Source organism: Schistocerca serialis, chromosome 6 (genome assembly GCF_023864345.2).
Source record: "Schistocerca serialis cubense isolate TAMUIC-IGC-003099 chromosome 6, iqSchSeri2.2, whole genome shotgun sequence".
NCBI classification, from domain to species: domain Eukaryota; kingdom Metazoa; phylum Arthropoda; class Insecta; order Orthoptera; family Acrididae; genus Schistocerca; species Schistocerca serialis.
This window is the reverse complement of record NC_064643.1, coordinates 71,855,469-71,873,671: the sequence shown is the minus strand read 5'-3', so window position 1 is coordinate 71,873,671 and position 18,203 is coordinate 71,855,469.

The window sequence follows — 18,203 nt, the reverse complement described above, 5'->3', positions numbered from 1 at the left end:
TTTCTGTGTTTCATCGACAATAAGAAGGTCCAAGGTATACAGTAAACCCGAAGTGAAGCATCGGAATCTAAAACTGGACTCACAGGAGCGGTTCAAATCATAGAGAGTCAGAGTCTCAGTCCTCTTGTACATAAGTCGCTATTGTGCCTTTTGTATTGAATTCGGATGTAGTTTCTGTGTTTCATCATCAATAAGAAGGTCCAAGGGATACAGTAAACCCGATTTGAAGCATCGGAATCTAAAACTGGACTCACAGGAGAGGTTCAAATCATAGAGAGTTAGAGTGTCTGTCCTCTTTTACTTAAGTAGGCATTGTACCTTTTGTATTAATTTCGGATGCAATTTCTGTGTTTCATCGTCAATAAGATGGTCTAAGGGGTACAGTAAACCTGAAGTGGAGTATCGGAATCCAAATCTGGACTCACAGGAGAGGTTCAAATCATAGAAAGTTAGAGTGTCAGTCCTCTTGTACTTAAGTCGGCATTTTGCCTATTGTATTAAATTCGGATGCAATTTCTGTGTTTCATCGACAATATGAAGGTCCAAGGGATACAGTAAGCCTGAAGTGAAGCATCGGAATCTAAAACTGGACTCACAGGAGTGAATCAACTCCTAGAGATTTAGAGTGTCAATCCTCTAGTACTTAAGTCGGCATTGTGCCTTTTGTATTAAATTTGGATGCAATTTCTGTGTTTCTTCGTCAATAAGAAGGTCCAAGGGGTACAGTAAACCTGAAGTGAAGCATTGGAATCTAAAACTGGACTCACAGGAGAGATTCAAATCATACAAATTTAGAGTGTCAGTCCTCTTGTACTTATTTAGGCATTGTGCCTTTTGTATTAAATTCGAATGCAATTTCCGTGTTTCATCGACAATGACAAGGTCCAAGGGATACAGTAAACCCGAAGTGAAGCATCGGAATCTAAAACTCGGCTCACAGGAGAGGTTCAAATCGTAGAGAGTTAGAGTGTCAGTCCTCCTGTACTTAAGTCGGCATTGTGCCCTTTGCATTAAATTTGGATGCAATTTCTGTGTTTCATCGTCAATAAGAAGGTCCAAGGGATACAGTAAACCTGAAGTGAAGCATCGGAATCTAAAACTAGACTCACAGAAGAGCCTCAAATCATAGAGAGTTAGAGTGTCAGTTCTCTTGTACTTACGTCGGTATTGTGCCTTTTGTATAGAATTCGGATGTAATTTCTGTGTTTCATCGTCAATAAGAAGGCCCAAGGGATACAGTAAACCTGAAGTAAAGCATCGGAATCTAAAACTGGACTCACAAGGGAGGTTCAAATCATAGAAAGTTAGAGTGTCAGTCCTCTTGTACTTAAGTCGGCATTGTGCCTTTTGATTAAAATTCGGTTGCAATTTCTGTGTTTCATCGTCAATAAGAAGGTCCAAGGGACACAGTAAACCTGAATTAAAGCATCGGAATCTAAAACTGGACTCACAGGAGAGGTTCAAATCGTCGAGAGTTAGAGTGTCAGTCCTCTAGTACTTAAGTAGGCATTGTGCCTATTGTATTAAATTCAGATGCAATTTCTGTGTTTCATCGTCAATAAGAAGGTCCAAGGGATACAGTAAACCTGTAGTGAAGCATCGGAATCTAAAACTGGACTCACAGGAGAGGTGCAAATCACAGAGAGTTGGAGTGTCAGTCCTCTTGCACTTAAGTCGGCATTGTGCCTTTTGTATTAATTTCTGATGCAATTTCTGTGTTTCATCGTCGATAAGAAGGTCCAAGGGATACAGTAAACCTGAAGTGAAGCATCGGAAGCTAAAACTGGACTCACAGGAGAGGTTAAAATCATAGAAAGTTAGAGTGTCAGTCCGCTTGTACTTAAGTCGGCATTGTGCCTTTTGTATTAAATTCGGATGCAATTTCTGTGTTTCATCGTCAATAAGAAGATCCAAGGGATACAGTAAACCTGAAGTGAAGCATCGGAATCTAAAACTGGACTTGCAGGAGAGGTTCAAAACATAGAGGGTTAGCGTCTATGTCCTCTTGTACTTAAGTAGGCATTGTGCCTTTTGTATTAAATTCGGATGCAATTTCTGTGTTTCATCGTCAATAAGAAGGTCTAAGGGATACAGTAAATCTGAAGTGAAGAATCGGAAACTAAAACTGGACTCACAAGAGAGGTTATAATCATAGAAAGTTAGAGTGTAAGTCCTCTGGTACTTAAGTAAACATTGTGCCTTTTGTATTAAATTCGGATGCAATTTCTGTGGTTCATCGTCAATAAGAAGGTCCAAGGGATACAGTAAACCTGAAGTGAAGCATCGGAATCTAAAACTGGACTCACAGGAGTGGTTGAACTCGTAGGGAGTTAGAGTGTCAGTCCTCTTGTTTTTAAGTCGGCATTGTGCCTTTTGTATGCCATTCTGATGCAATTTCTGTGTTTCATCGTCAATACGAAGGTCCAAGGGATACAGTAAACCTGAAGTGAAGCATCGGAATCTAAAACTGGTCGCACAGGAGAGGTTTAAATCATAGAAAGTTAGAGTGTCAGTCCTCTTGTACTTAAGTCGGCATTGTACCTATTGTATTAAATTCGGATGCAATTTCTGAATTTCATCGTCAATTAGAAGGTCCAAGGGATACAGTAAACCTGAAGTGAAGAATTGGAAACTAAAACTGGACTCACAGGAGAGGTTCAAATCATAGAAAGATAGAGCGTAAGTCCTCTTGTACTTAAATAAGCATTGTGCCTTTTGTATTAAATTCGGATGCAATTTCTGTGGTTCATCGTCAATAAGAAGGTCCAAGGGATACAGTAAACCAGAAGTGAAGCATCGGAATCTAAAACTGGACTCACAGGAGTGGTTGAACTCGTAGAGAGTTAGAGTGTCAGTCCTCTTGTTTTTAAGTTGGCATTGTGCCTTTTGTGTTAAATTTTGATGCAATTTCTGTGTTTCATCGTCAATAAGAAGGTCCAAGGGATACAGTAAACCTAAAGTAAAGAATCAGAGTCTAAAACTGGATTCACAGGAGAAGTTCAAATAATAGAGAGTTAGAGTGTCAGTCCTCTTGTACTTCAGTCGGCATTGTGCCTTTTGTATTACATTCGGATGCAATATCTGTATTTCATCGTCAATAAGAAGGTCCAAGGGATACAGTAAACCAGAAGTGAAGCATCGGAATCTAAAACTGGACTCACAGGAGAGATTCAAATCACAGAAAGTTAGAGTGTCATTCCTCTTGTACTTAAGTCGGCATTGTGCCTTTTGTATTAAATTCGGATGCAATTTCTGTGTTTCATCGTCAATAAGAAGGTCCGAGGCGTACAGTAAACCTGAAGTGAAGTGTCGGAATCTAAAACTGGACTCACAGTAGAGGTTCAAATCAATGAAAGTTAGAGCGTGAGTCCTCTTGTACTTAAGTCGGCATTGTGCCTTTTGTATTAAATTCGGATGCAATTTCTGTGTTTCATGGACAATGAGAAGGTCCAAGGGATACAGTAAACCTGAAGTGAAGCATCGGAATTTAAAACTCGACTCACAGGAGAGGTTCAAATCGTAGAGAGTTAGAGTGTCAGTCCTCTAGTACTTAAGTCGGCACTGTGCCTTTTGTATTAAATTCGGATGCAATTTCTGTGTTTCATCGTCAATAAGAAGATCCAAGGGATACAGTAAACCTGAAGTGAAGCATCGGAATCTAAAACTGGACTCGCAGGAGAGGTTCAAAACATAGAGACTTAGCGTCTATGTCCTCTTGTACTTAAGTAGGCATTGTGCCTTTTGTATTAAATTCGGATGCAATTTCTGTGTTTCATCGACAATAAGAAGGTCTAAGGGATACAGTAAATCTGAAGTGTAGAATCGGAAACTAAAACTGGACTCACAGGAGAGGTTCAAATCATAGAAAGTTAGAGTGTAAGTCCTCTGGTACTTAAGTAAACATTGTGCCTTTTGTATTAAATTCGGATGCAATTTCTGTGGTTCATCGTCAATAAGAAGGTCCAAGGGATACAGTAAACTTGAAGTGAAGCATCGGAATCTAAAACTGGACTCACAGGAGTGGTTGAACTCGTAGGGAGTTAGAGTGTCAGTCCTCTTGTTTTTAAGTCGGCATTGTGCCTTTTGTATGCCATTCTGATGCAATTTCTGTGTTTCATCGTCAATACGAAGGTCCAAGGGATGCAATAAACCTGAAGTGAAGCATCGGAATCTAAAACTGGACGCACAGGAGAGGTTCAAAACATAGAAAGTTAGAGTGTCAGTCCTCTTGTACTTAAGTCGGCATTGTGCCTTTTGTATTAAATTCGGATGCAATTTCTGTGTTTCATCGTCAATAAGAAGGTACAAGGGATACAGTAAACCTGAAGTGAAGCATCGGAGTCTAAAACTGGACTCACAGGATAGGTTCAAATCATAGAGAGTTAGAGTCTCAGTCCTCTTGTACTTAAGTCGGCATTGTGCCTTTTGTATTAAATTCGGATGCAATTTCTGTGTTTCATCATCAATAAGAAGGTCTAAGGGATACAGTAAATCTGAAGTGAAGCATCGGAATCTAGAACTAGACTCACAGGAGTGGTTCAAATCATAGAGAGTTAGAGTGTCAGGCCTCTTGTACTTAAGTCGGCATTGCGCCTTTTGTATTAAATTCGGATGCCATTTCTGTGTTTCATCGTCAATAAGAAGGTCCAAGGGATACAGTAAATCTGAAGTGCAGCATCGGAATCTAAAACTGGACTCACAGGAGAGGTTCAGATCATAGAAAGTTAGAGAGTCAGTCCTCTTGTACTTAAGTCTGCATTGTGCCTATTGTATTAATTTCGGTGCAATTTCTGTGTTTCATCGTCAATAAGAAGGTCCAAGGGATACAGTAAACCTGTAGTGAAGCATCGGAATCTAAAACTGGACTCACAGGAGAGGTTCAAATCATAGAGAGTAGGAGTGTCAGTCCACTTGTACTTAAGTCGGCATTGTGCCTTTTGGATTAAATTCTGATGCAATTTCTGTGTTTCATCGTCAATAAGAATGTCCAAGGGATACAGTAAGCCTGAAGTGAAGCATCGGAAGCAAAAACTGGACTCACAGGAGAGGTTCAAATCATAGAAAGTTAGAGTGTCAGTCCTCTTGTACTTAAGTCGGCATTGTGCCTTTTGTTTTAAATTCGGATGCAATTTCTGTGTTTCATCGTCAATAAGAAGGTCCAAGGGTTACAGTAAACCTGTAGTGAAGCATCGGAACCTAAAACTGGACTCACAGGAGAGGTTCAAATCATAGAGAGTTAGCGTCTATGTCCTCTCGTACTTAAGTCAGCATTGTGCCTTTTGTATTAAATTCGGATGCAATTTCTGTGTTTCATCGTCAATAAGAAGGGCCAAGGGATACAGTAAATCTGAAGTGAAGCATCGGAATCTAGAACTAGACTCACAGGAGAGGTTCAAATCATAGAGAGTTAGAGTGTCAGTCCTCTTGTACTTCAGTCGGCATTGTGCCTTTTGTATTAAATTCGGATGCAATTTCTGTGTTTCATCTTCAATAAGAAGGTCTAAGTGATACAGTAAATCTGAAGTGAAGCATCGGAATCTAGAACTAGACTCACAGGAGAGGATCAAATCATAGAGAGTTAGAGTGTCAGGCCTCTTGTACTTAAGTCGGCATTGCGCCTTTTGTATTAAATTCGGATGCAATTTCTGCGTTTCATCGTCAATAAGAAGATCCAAGGGATACAGTAAACCAGAAGTGAAGCATCGGAATCTAAAACTGGACTCGCAGGAGAGGTTCAAAACATAGAGACTTAGCGTCTATGTCCTCTTGTACTTAAGTAGGCATTGTGCCTTTTGTATTAAATTCGGATGCAATTTCTGTGTTTCATCGTCAATAAGAAGGTCTAAGGGATACAGTAAATCTGAAACGAAGAATCGGAAACTAAAACTGGACTCACAGGAGAGGTTCAAATCATAGAAAGTTAGAGTGTAAGTCCTCTGGTACTTAAGTAAACATTGTGCCTTTTGTATTAAATTCGGATGCAATTTCTGTGGTTCCTCGTCAATAAGAAGGACCAAGGGATACAGTAAACCTGAAGTGAAGCATCGGAATCTAAAACTGGACTCACAGGAGTGGTTGAACTCGTAGGGAGTTAGAGTGTCAGTCCTCTTGTTTTTAAGTCGGCATTGTGCCTTTTGTATGCCATTCTGATGCAATTTCTGTGTTTCATCGTCAATACGAAGGTCCAAGGGATACAGTAAACCTGAAGTGAAGCATCGGAATCTAAAACTGGACGCACAGGAGAGGTTCAAATCATAGAAAGTTAGAGTGTCAGTCCTCTTGTACTTAAGTCGGCATTGTGCCTTTTGTATTAAATTCGGATGCAATTTCTGTGTTACATCGTCAATAAGAAGGTACAAGGGATACAGTAAACCTGAAGTGAAGCATCGGAGTCTAAAACTGGACTCACAGGATAGGTTCAAATCATAGAGAGTTAGAGTCTCAGTCCTCTTGTACTTAAGTCGGCATTGTGCCTTTTGTATTAAATTCGGATGCAATTTCTGTGTTTCATCGTCAATTAGAAGGTCCAAGGGATACAGTAAACCTGAAGTGAAGAATTGGAAACTAAAACTGGACTCCCAGGAGAGGTTCAAATCATAGAAAGATAGAGTGTAAGTCCTCTTGTACTTAAGTAAGCATTGTGCCTTTTGTATTAAATTCGGATGCAATTTCTGTGGTTCATCGTCAATAAGAAGGTCCAAGGGATACAGTAAACCAGAAGTGAAGCATCGGAATCTAAAACTGGACTCACAGGGGTGGTTGAACTCGTAGAGTGTTAGAGTGTCAGTCCTCTTGTTTGTAAGTCGGCATTGTGCCTTTTGTATTAAATTTTGATGCAATTTCTGTGTTTCATCGTCAATAAGAAGGTCCAAGGGATACAGTAAACCTAAAGTAAAGAATCAGAATCTAAAACTGGATTCACAGGAGAAGTTCAAATAATTGAGAGTTAGAGCGTCAGTCCTCTTGTACTTCAGTCGGCATTGTGCCTTTTGTATTACATTCGGATGCAATATCTGTATTTCATCGTCAATAAGAAGGTCCAAGGGATACAGTAAACCAGAAGTGAAGCATCGGAATCTAAAACTGGACTCACAGGAGAGGTTCAAATCACAGAAAGTTAGAGTGTCATTCCTCTTGTACTTAAGTCGGCATTGTGCCTTTTGTATTAAATTCGGATGCAATTTCTGTGTTTCATCGTCAATAAGAAGGTCCGAGGCGTACAGTAAACCTGAAGTGTCGGAATCTAAAACTGGACTCACAGGAGAGGTTCAAATCAATGAAAGTTAGAGCGTCAGTCCTCTTGTACTTAAGTCGGCATTGTGCCTTTTGTATTAAATTCGGATGCAATTTCTGTGTTTCATGGACAATGAGAAGGTCCAAGGGATACAGTAAACCTGAAGTGAAGCATCGGAATTTAAAACTCGACTCACAGGAGAGTTTCAAATCGTAGAGAGTTAGAGTGTCAGTCCTCTAGTACTTAAGTCGGCACTGTGCCTTTTGTATTAAATTCGGATGCCTTTTCTGTGTTTCATCGTCAATAAGAAGGTCCAAGGGATACAGTAAATATGAAGTGCAGCATCGGAATCTAAAACTGGACTCACAGGAGAGGTTCAGATCATAGAAAGTTTGAGAGTCAGTCCTCTTGTACTTAAGTCAGCATTGTGCCTATTGTATTAAATTCGGTGCAATTTCTGTGCTTCATCGTCAATAAGAAGGTCCAAGGGATACAGTAAACCTGTAGTGAAGCATCGGAATCTAAAACTGGACTCACAGGAGAGGTGCAAATCATAGAGAGTTGGAGTGTCAGTCCTCTTGTACTTAAGTCGGCATTGTGCCTTTTGGATTAAATTCTGATGCAATTTCTGTGTTTCATCGTCAATAAGAATGTCCAAGGGATACAGTAAGCCTGAAGTGAAGCATCGGAAGCAAAAACTGGACTCACAGGAGAGGTTCAAATCATAGAAAGTTAGAGTGTCAGTCCTCTTGTACTTAAGTCGGCATTGTGCCTTTTGTTTTAAATTCGGATGCAATTTCTGTGTTTCATCGTCAATAAGAAGGTCCAAGGGATACAGTAAACCTGTAGTGAAGCATCGGAACCTAAAACTGGACTCACAGGAGAGGTTCAAATCATAGAGAGTTAGCGTCTATGTCCTCTCGTACCTAAGTCAGCATTGTGCCTTTTGTATTAAATTCGGATGCAATTTCTGTGTTTCATCGTCAATAAGAAGGTCTAAGGGATACAGTAAATCTGAAGTGAAGCATCGGAATCTAGAACTAGACTCACAGGAGAGGTTCAAATCATAGATAGTTGGAGTGTCAGTCCTCTTGTACTTCAGTCGGCATTGTGCCTTTTGTATTAAATTCGGATGCAATTTCTGTGTTTCATCTTCAATAAGAAGGTCTAAGGGATACAGTAAATCTGAAGTGAAGCATCGGAATCTACAACTAGACTCACAGGAGAGGTTCAAATCATAGAGAGTTAGAGTGTCAGGCCTCTTGTACTTAAGTCGGCATTGCGCCTTTTGTATTAAATTCGGATGCAATTTCTGTGTTTCATCGTCAATAGAAAGGTCCAATTGATACGGTAAACCTGAAGTGAAGCACCGGAATCTAAAACTGGACTCACAGTAGAGGTTCAAGTCATAGAGTGTTAGAGTGTCAGTAATCTTGTACTTAAGTCGTCATTGTGCCTTTTGAATAAAATTCGGATGCAATTTCTGAGTTTCATCGTCAATAAGAAGGTCCAAGGGTTACAGTAAACCTGAAGTGAAGAATCGGAAACTAAAACTGGACTCACAGGAGAGGTTCAAATCATAGAAAGTTAGAGTGTAAGTCCTCTTGTACTTAAGTAAGCATTGTGCCTTTTGTATTAAATTTGGATGCAATTTCTGTGGTTCATCGTGAATAAGAAGGTCCAAAGGATACAGTAAACCTGAAGTGAAGCATCGGAATCTAAAACTGGACTCACAGGAGAGGTTCTAATCATAGAGAGTTTGAGGGTCAGTCCTCTTTTACGTAAATCGGAATTATGCATTTGTATTAAATTCGGATGCAATATCTGTGTTTCATCGTCAAGAAGAAGGTCCAACGGATACAGTAAACCTATAGTGAAGCATCGGAATCTGAAACTGGACTCACAGGAGAGGTTGAAATCGTAGAAAGTTAGAGTGTCAGGCCTCTTGTACTTAAGTCGGTATTGTTCCTTTTGTATTAATTTCGGCTGCTATTTCTGTGTTTCTTTGTCAATAAGAAGGTCCAAGGGATACAGTAAACCTGAAGTGAAGCATCGGGATCTCAAACTGGACTCACAGGAGAGGTTCAAATCATAGAGAGTTAGAGTCTCAGTCCTCATTTACTTATGTCGGCATTGTGCCTTTTATATTAAATTCGGATGCAATTTCTGTGTTTCATCGTCAATAAGAATGTCCAAGGGATACAGTAAACCTAGAAGTGAAGCAACGGAATCTAAAATTGGACTCACTGGAGAGTTTCAAATCATAGAAAGTGAGAGTGTCAATCCTCTTGTACTTAAGTCGGCATTGTGCCTTTTGTATTAAATTCGGATGCAATTTCTGTGTTTCATCGTCAGTAAGAAGGTCCAAGGCATACAGTAAACCTGAAGTGAAGCATCGGAATCTAAAACTGGACTCACAGGAGAGGTTCAAATCATAGAGTGTTAGTGTGTCAGTCCTCTTTTACTTAAGTCGGCATTGTGCATTTTGTATTAAATTCGGATGCGATTTCTGTGTTTCATCGTCAATAAGAAGGTCCAAGGGATACAGTAAACCTGAAGTGAAGAATCGGAATGTAAAACTGGACTCACAGGAGAGGTTCAAGTCATAGAAAGTTAGAGTGTAAGTCCACTTGTACTTAAGTCGGCATTGTGCCTTTTGTATTAAATTCGGATGCAATTTCTGTGATTCATCGTCAATAAGAAGGTCCAAGGGATACAGTGAATCCTAAGTGAAGCATCGGAATCTAAAACTGGACTCACAGGAGAGGTTCTAATCATAGAGAGTTTGAGGGTCAGTCCTCTTTTACGTAAGTCGGCATTGTGCCTTTTGTATTAAATTCGGATGCAATTTCTGTGTTTCATCGTCAAGAAGAAGGTCCAAGGGATACAGTAAACCTATAGTTAGGCATCGGAATCTAAAACTGCACTCACAGGAGAGGTTGAAATCATAGAAAGTTAGAGTGTCAGTCCTCTTGTACTTAAGTCGGCATTGTGGCATTTTTATTAAATTCGGATGCAATTTCTGTGTTTCATCGTCCATAAGAAGGTCCAAGGGATACAGAAAACCTATAGTGAAGCATCGGAATTTAAAACTGGACTCACAGGAGAGATTCAAATCATAGAGAGTAAGAGTGTCAGTCCATTTTCACTTAAGTCGGCATTGTGCCTTTTGTATTAAATTCGGATGCAATTTCTGTGTTTCATCGTCAATAAGAATGTCCAAGGGGTACAGTAAACCTGAAGTGAAGCATCGAGATCTAAAACTGGACTCGCAGGAGAGGTTCCAATCATAGAAAGTTAGAGTGTCAGTACTCTTGTAATTAAGTCGGCATTGTGCCTTTTGTATTAAATTCGGATGCAATTTCTGTGTTTCATCGTAAGTAAGAAGGTCCAAGGGATACAGTAAACCTGAAGTGAAGCATCGGAATCTAAAACTGGACTCACAGGAGAGGTTCAAATCATAGAGAGTTAGAGTGTCAGTCCTCTTTGACTTAAGTCGGCATTGTGCCTTTTGTATTAAATTCGGATCCAATTACTGTGTTTCATCGTCAATAAGAATGTCCAAGGGATACAGTAAACCTGTAGTGAGGCATCGGAATCTAAAACTGGACTCACAGGAGAGGTTAGAATCATTGAAAGTTAGAGTGTCAGTCGTCTTGTACTTAAGTCGGCGTTGTGCCTTTTGTATTAAATTCGGATGCAATTTCTGTCTTTCATCATCTATAAGAAAGTCCAAGGGATACAGTAAACCTAAAGTGAAGGATCGGATTTTAAAACTGGACTCACAGGAGAGGTTCAAATCATAGAGAGTTAGAGTGTCAGTCCTGTATTACTTAAGTAGGCATTGTGCCTTTTGTATTAAACTCAGATGCAATTTTTGTGTTTCATCGTCAATAAGAAGGTCCAAGGGATACAGTAAGCCTGAAGTGAAGCATCGGAATCTAAAACCGGACCCACAGAAGAGGTTCAAATCTTAGAGAGATAGAGTGTCAGTCCTCTTTTACTTAAGTCGGCATTGTGCCTTTTGTATTAAATTCGGATGCAATTTCTGTGTTTCATCGTCAATAAGAAGGTCCAAGGGATACAGTTAACCTATAGTGAAGCATCGGAATTTTAAACTGGACTCACAGGAGAGATTCAAATCATAGAGAATTACAGTGTCAGTCCTCTTGTACTTAAGTCGGCATTGTGCCTTTTGTATTAAATTGTAATGCTATTTCTGTGTTTCATCTTCAATAAGAAGGTCCAAGGGATACAGTAAACCTGAAGTGAAGCATCGTAATCGCAAACTGGACTCTCAGGAGAGTTTCATATCATAGAGGGTTAGAGTGTCAGTTATCTTTTACTTATGTCGGCATTGTGCCTTTTGTATTAAATTCAAATGCTATTTCTGTGTTTCATCGTCAATAACAAGGTCGAAGGGATACAGTAAAATTGAAGTGAAGCATCGGAATATGAAACTGGACCCACAGGAGAGGTTCAAATCATAGAAAGTTAAAGTGTCAGTCCTCCTGTACTTAAGTCGGCATTGTGCCTTTTGTATTAAATTCGGATACAGTTTCTGTGTTTCATCGTCAATAAGAATGTCCAAGGGATATAGTAAACCTGAAGTGAGGCATCGGTATCTATAACTGGACTCACAGGAGAGGTTAAAATCATTGAAAGTTAGAGTGTCAGTCCTCTTGTACTAAAGTCGGCTTTGTGCCTTTTGTATTAAATTCGGATGCAATTTCTGTCATTCATCATCTATAAGAAGATCCAAGGGATACAGTAAACCTAAAGTGAAGGATCGGAAGCTAAAACTGGACTCACAGGAGAGGTTCAAATCATAGAGAGTTAGAGTGTCAGTCCTCTTTTACTTAAGTAGGCATTGTGCCTTTTGTATTAAATTCAGATGCAATTTTTGTGTTTCGTCGTCAATAAGAAGGTCCAAGGGATACAGTAAACCTGAAGCGAAGCATCGGAATCTAAAACCGGACTCACAGGAGAGGTTCAAATCTTAGAGAGATAGAGTGTCAGTCCTCTTCTACTTAAGTCGGCATTGTGCCTTTTGTATTAAATTCGGATGCAATTTCTGTGTTTCATCGTCAGTAAGAAGGTCCAAGGGATACAGTAAACCTGAAGTGAAGCATCGTAGTCTCATACTGGACTCTCAGGAGAGGTTCATATCATAGAGGGTTAGAGTGTCAGTTATCTTTCACTTATGTCGGCATTGTGCCTTTTGTATTAAATTCGGATGCTATTTCTGTGTTTCATCGTCAATAACAAGGTCCAAGGGATACAGTAAAATTGAAGTGAAGCATCGGAATCTCAAACTGGACCCACAGGAGAGGATCAAATCATAGAAAGCTAGAGTGTCAATCCTCATGTACTTAAGTCGGCATTGTGCCTTTTGTATTAAATTCGGATGCAATATCTGTGTTTCATCGTCAGTAAGAAGGTACTAGGGATACAGTAAACCTGAAGTGAAGCATCGGAATCTAAAACTGGACTCACAGGAGAGGTTCAAATCATAGAGAGTTAGAGTGTCAGTCCTCTTTTACTTAAGTCGGCATTGTGCCTTTTGTATTAAATTCAGATGAAATTTCTGTGTTTCATCGTCAATAAGAATGTCCAAGGGATACAGTTAACCTGAAGTGAGGCATCGGTATCTAAAACTGGACTCACAGGAGAGGTTAAAATCATTGAAAGTTTGAGTGTCAGTCCTATTGTACTTAAGTCGGCTTTGTGCCTTTTGTATTAAATTCGGATGCAATTTCTGTCTTTCATCAATTATAAGAAGGTCCAAGGGATACAGTAAACCTAAAGTGAAGGATCGGAATCTAAAACTGGACTCACAGGAGAGGTTCAAATCATTGGGAGTTAGAGTGTCAGTCCTCTTTTACTTAAGTAGGCATTGTGCCTTTTGTATTAAATTCAGATGCAATTCTTGCGTTTCATCGTCAATAAGAAGGTCCAAGGGATACAGTAAACCTAAAGTGAAGCATCGGAATCTAAAACCGGACTCACAGGAGAGGTTCAAATCTTAGAGAGATAGAGTGTTAGTCCTCTTTTACTTAAGTCGGCATTGTGCCTTTTGTATTAAATTCGGATGCAATTTCTGTGTTTCATCGTCAATAAGAAGGTCCAAGGTATACAGTAAACCTATAGTGAAGCATCGGAATTTTTAACTGGACTCACATAAGAGATTCAAATCTTAGAGAGATAGAGTGTCAGTCCTCTTGTACTTAAGTCGGCATTGTGCCTTTTGTATTAAATTCGTATGCAATTTCTGTGTTTCATCGTCAACAAGAAGGACCAAGGGATGCAGTAAACCTGAAGTGAAGCATCGGAAACTAAAACTGAACTCACAGGAGAGGTTCAAATCATAGAAAGCTTGAGTGTCAATCCTCTTGTACTTAAGTCGGCATTGTGCCTTTTGTATTAAATTCGGATGCAATTTCTGTGTTTCATCGTCAGTAAGAAGGTCCAAGGGATACAGTAAACCTGAAGTGAGGCATCGGTATCTAAAACTGGACTCACAGGAGAGGTTAAAATCATTGAAAGTTAGAGTGTCAGTCCTCTTGTACTTAAGTCGGCTTTGTGGCTTTTGTATTAAATTCGGATGCAATTTCTGTCATTCATCATCTATAAGAAGGTCCAAGGGATACAGTAAACCTAAAGTGAAGGATCGGAATCTAAAACGGGACTCACAGGAGAGGTTCTAATCATAGAGAGTTAGAGTGTCAGTCCTCTTTTACTTAAGTAGGCATTGTGCCATTTGTATTAAATTCAGATGCAATTTTTGTGTTTCATCGTCAATAAGAAGGTCCAAGGGATTCAGTAAACCTGAAGTTAAGCATCGGAATTTTTAAACTGGACTCACAGGAGAGGTTCAAATCATAGAGAGTTAGAGTGTCAGTCCTCTTTTACTTAAGTCGGCATTGTGCCTTTTGTATTAAATTCGGATCCAATTTCTGTGTTTCATCGTCAATAAGAATGTCCAAGGGATACAGTAAACCTGTAGGGAGGCATCGGAATCTAAAACTGGACTCACAGGAGAGGTTAGAATCATTGAAAGTTAGAGTGTCAGTCGTCTTGTACTTAAGTCGGCGTTGTGCCTTTTGTATTAAATTGGGATGCAATTTCTGTCTTTCATCATCTATAAGAAAGTCCAAGGGATACAGTAAACCTAAAGTGAAGGATCGGAATCTAAAACTGGACTCACAGGAGAGGTTCAAATCATAGAGTGTTAGAGTGTCTGACCTCTATTACTTAAGTAGGCATTGTGCCTTTTGTATTAAATTCAGATGCAATTTTTGTCTTTCATCGTCAATAAGAAGGTCCAAGGGATACAGTAACCCTGAAGTGAAGCATCGGAATCTAAAACCGGACTCACAGAAGAGGTTCAAATCTTAGAGAGATATAAGTGTCAGTCATCTCTTACTTAAGTCGGCATTGTGCCTTTTGTATTAAATTCGGATGCAATTTCTGTGTTTCATCGTCAATAAGAACGTCCAAGGGATACAGTAAACCTATAGTGTAGCATCGGAATTTAAAACTGGACTCACAGGAGAGATTCAAATCATAGAGAATTACAGTGTCAGTCCTCTTGTACTTATGTCGGCATCGTGCCTTTTGTATTAAATTCGGATGCTATTTCTGTACTTCATCCTCAATCAGAAGGTCCAAGGGATACAGTAAACCTGAAGTGAAGCATCGTAATCTCAAACTGGACTCACAGGAGAGGTTCATATCATAGAGGGTTAGAGTGTCAGTTATCTTTTACTTATGTCGGCATTGTGCCTTTTGTATTAAATTCGGATGCTATTTCTGTGTTTCATCGTCAATAATAAGGTCCAAGGGATACAGTAAAATTGAAGTGAAGCATCGGAATCTCAAACTGGACCCACAAGAGAGGTTCAAATCATAGAAAGTTAGAGTGTCAGTCCTCATGTACTTATGTCGGCATTGTGCCTTGTGTATTAAATTCGGATGCAATTTCTGTGTTTCATCGTCAATAAAAAGGTCCAAGGGATACAGTAAACCAGAAGTGAAGCATCGGAAACTAAAACTGAACTCACAGGAGAGGTTCAAATCATAGAAAGCTAGTGTGTCAAACCTCTTGTACTTAAGTCGGCATTGTGCCTTGTGTATTAAATTCGGATGCAATTTCTGTGTTTCATCGTCAGTAAGAAGGTCCAAGGGATACAATAAACCTGAAGTGAAGCATCGGAATCTGAAACTGGACCCACAGGAGAGGTTCAATTCATAGAAATTTAGAGTGTCAGTCCTCCTGTACTTAAGTCGGCATTGTGCCTTTTGTATTAAATTCGGATGCAATTTCTGTGTTTCATCGTCAATAAGAATGTCCAAGGGATACAGTAAACCTGAAGTGAGGCATCGGTATCTAAAACTGGACTCACAGGAGAGGTTAAAATCATTGAAAGTTAGAGTGTCAGTCCTCTTGTACTTAAGTCGGCTTCGTGCCTTTTGTATTAAATTCGGATGCAATTTCTGTCATTCATCATCTATAAGAAGATCCAAGGGATACAGTAAACCTAAAGTGAAGCATCGGAAACTAAAACTGGACTCACAGGAGAGGTTCAAATCATAGAGAGTTAGAGTGTCAGTCCTCATTTACTTAAGTAGGCATTGTGCCTTTTGTATTAAATTCAGATGCAATTTTTGTGTTTCGTCGTCAATAAGAAGGTCCAAGGGATACAGTAAACCTGAAGCGAAGCATCGGAATCTCAAACTGGACCCACAGAAGAGGTTCAAATCATAGAAAGTTAGAGTGTCAGTCCTCTTGTACTTAAGTCGGCATTGTCCCTTTTGTATTAAATTCGGATGCAATTTCTGTGTTTCATCGTCAACAAGAAGGACCATGGGATACAGTAAACCTGAAGTGAAGCATCGGAAACTATAACTGAACTCACAGGAGAGGTTCAAATCATAGAAAGCTAGAGTGTCAATCCTCTTGTACTTAAGTCGGCATTGTGCCTTTTGTATTAAATTCGGATGCAATTTCTGTGTTTCATCGTCAGTAAGAAGGTCCAAGGGATACAGTAAACCTGAAGTGAGGCATCGGTATCTAAAACTGGACTCACAGGAGAGGTTAAAATCATTGAAAGTTAGAGTGTCAGTCCTCTTGTACTTAAGTCGGCTTTGTGGCTTTTGTATTAAATTCGGATGCAATTTCTGTCATTCATCATCTATACGAATGTCCAAGGGATACAGTAAACCTGAAGTGACGGATCGGAATCTAAAACGGGACTCACAGGAGAGGTTCAAATCATAGAGAGTTAGAGTGTCAGTCCTCTTTTACTTAAGTAGGCATTGTGCCTTTTGTATTAAATTCAGATGCAATTTTTGTGTTTCATCGTCAATAAGAAGGTCCAAGGGATACAGTAAATCTGTAGTAAAGCATCGGAATTTTTAAACTGGACTCACAGGAGAGATTCAAATCATAGAGAGTTAGAGTGTCAGTCCTTTTGTACTTAAGTCGGCATTGTGCCTTTTGTATTAAATTCTAATGCTATTTCTGTGTTTCATCCTCAATCAGAAGGTCCAAGGGATACAGTAAACCTGAAGTGAAGCATCGTAATCTCAAACTGGACTCTCAGGAGAGGTTCATATCATAGAGGGTTAGAGTGTCAGTTATTTTTTACTTATGTCGGCTTTGTGCCTTTTGTATTAAATTCGGATGCTATTTCTGTGTTTCATCGTCAATAATAAGGTCCAAGGGATACAGTAAAATTGAAGTGAAGCATCGGAATCTGAAACTGGTCCCACAGGAGAGGTTCAAATCATAGAAAGTTAGAGTGTCAGTCCTCCTGTACTTAAGTCGGCATTGTGCCTTTTGTATTAAATTCGTATGCAATATCTGTGTTTCATCGTCAATAAGAATGTCCAAGGGATACAGTAAACCTGAAGTGTGGCATCGGTATCTAAAACTGGACTCACAGGAGAGGTTAAAATCATTGAAAGTTAGAGTGTCAGTCCTCTTGTACTTAAGTCGGCTTTGTGCCTTTTGTATTAAATTCGTATGCAATTTCTGTCATTCATCATCTATGAGAAGATCCAAGGGATACAGTAAAATTGAAGTGAAGCATCGGAATCTCAAACTGGTCTCTCAGGAGAGGTTAATATCATAGAGGGTTAGAGTGTCAGTTATCTTTTACTTATGTCGGCATTGTGCCTTTTGTATTAAATGCAGATGCTATTTCTGTGTTTCATCGTCAATAACAAGGTCCAAGGGATACAGTAAAATTGAAGTGAAGCATCGGAATCTCAAACTGGACCCACAGAAGAGGTTCAGATCATAGAAAGTTAGAGTGTCAGTCCTCTTGTACTTAAGTCGGCATTGTCCCTTTTGTATTAAATTCGGATGCAATTTCTGTGTTTCATCGTCAACAAGAAGGACCATGGGATACAGTAAACCTGAAGTGAAGCATCGGAAACTAAAACTGAACTCACAGGAGGGGTTCAAATCATAGAAAGCTAGAGTGTCAATCCTCTTGTACTTAAGTCGGCATTGTGCCTTTTGTATTAAATTCGGATGCAATTTCTGTGTTTCATCGTCAGTAAGAAGGTCCAAGGGATACAGTAAACCTGAAGTGAGGCATCGGTATCTAAAACTGGACTCACAGGAGAGGTTAAAATCATTGAAAGTTAGAGTGTCAGTCCTCTTGTACTTAAGTCGGCTTTGTGGCTTTTGTATTAAATTCGGATGCAATTTCTGTCATTCATCATCTATAAGAAGGTCCAAGGGATACAGTAAACCTGAAGTGAAGGATCGGAATCTAAAACGGGACTCACAGGAGAGGTTCAAATCATAGAGAGTTAGAGTGTCAGTCCTCTTTTACTTAAGTAGGCATTGTGCCTTTTGTATTAAATTCAGATGCAATTTTTGTGTTTCATCGTAAATAAAAAGGTCCAAGGGATACAGTAAACCTGTAGTAAAGCATCGGAATTTTTAAACTGGACT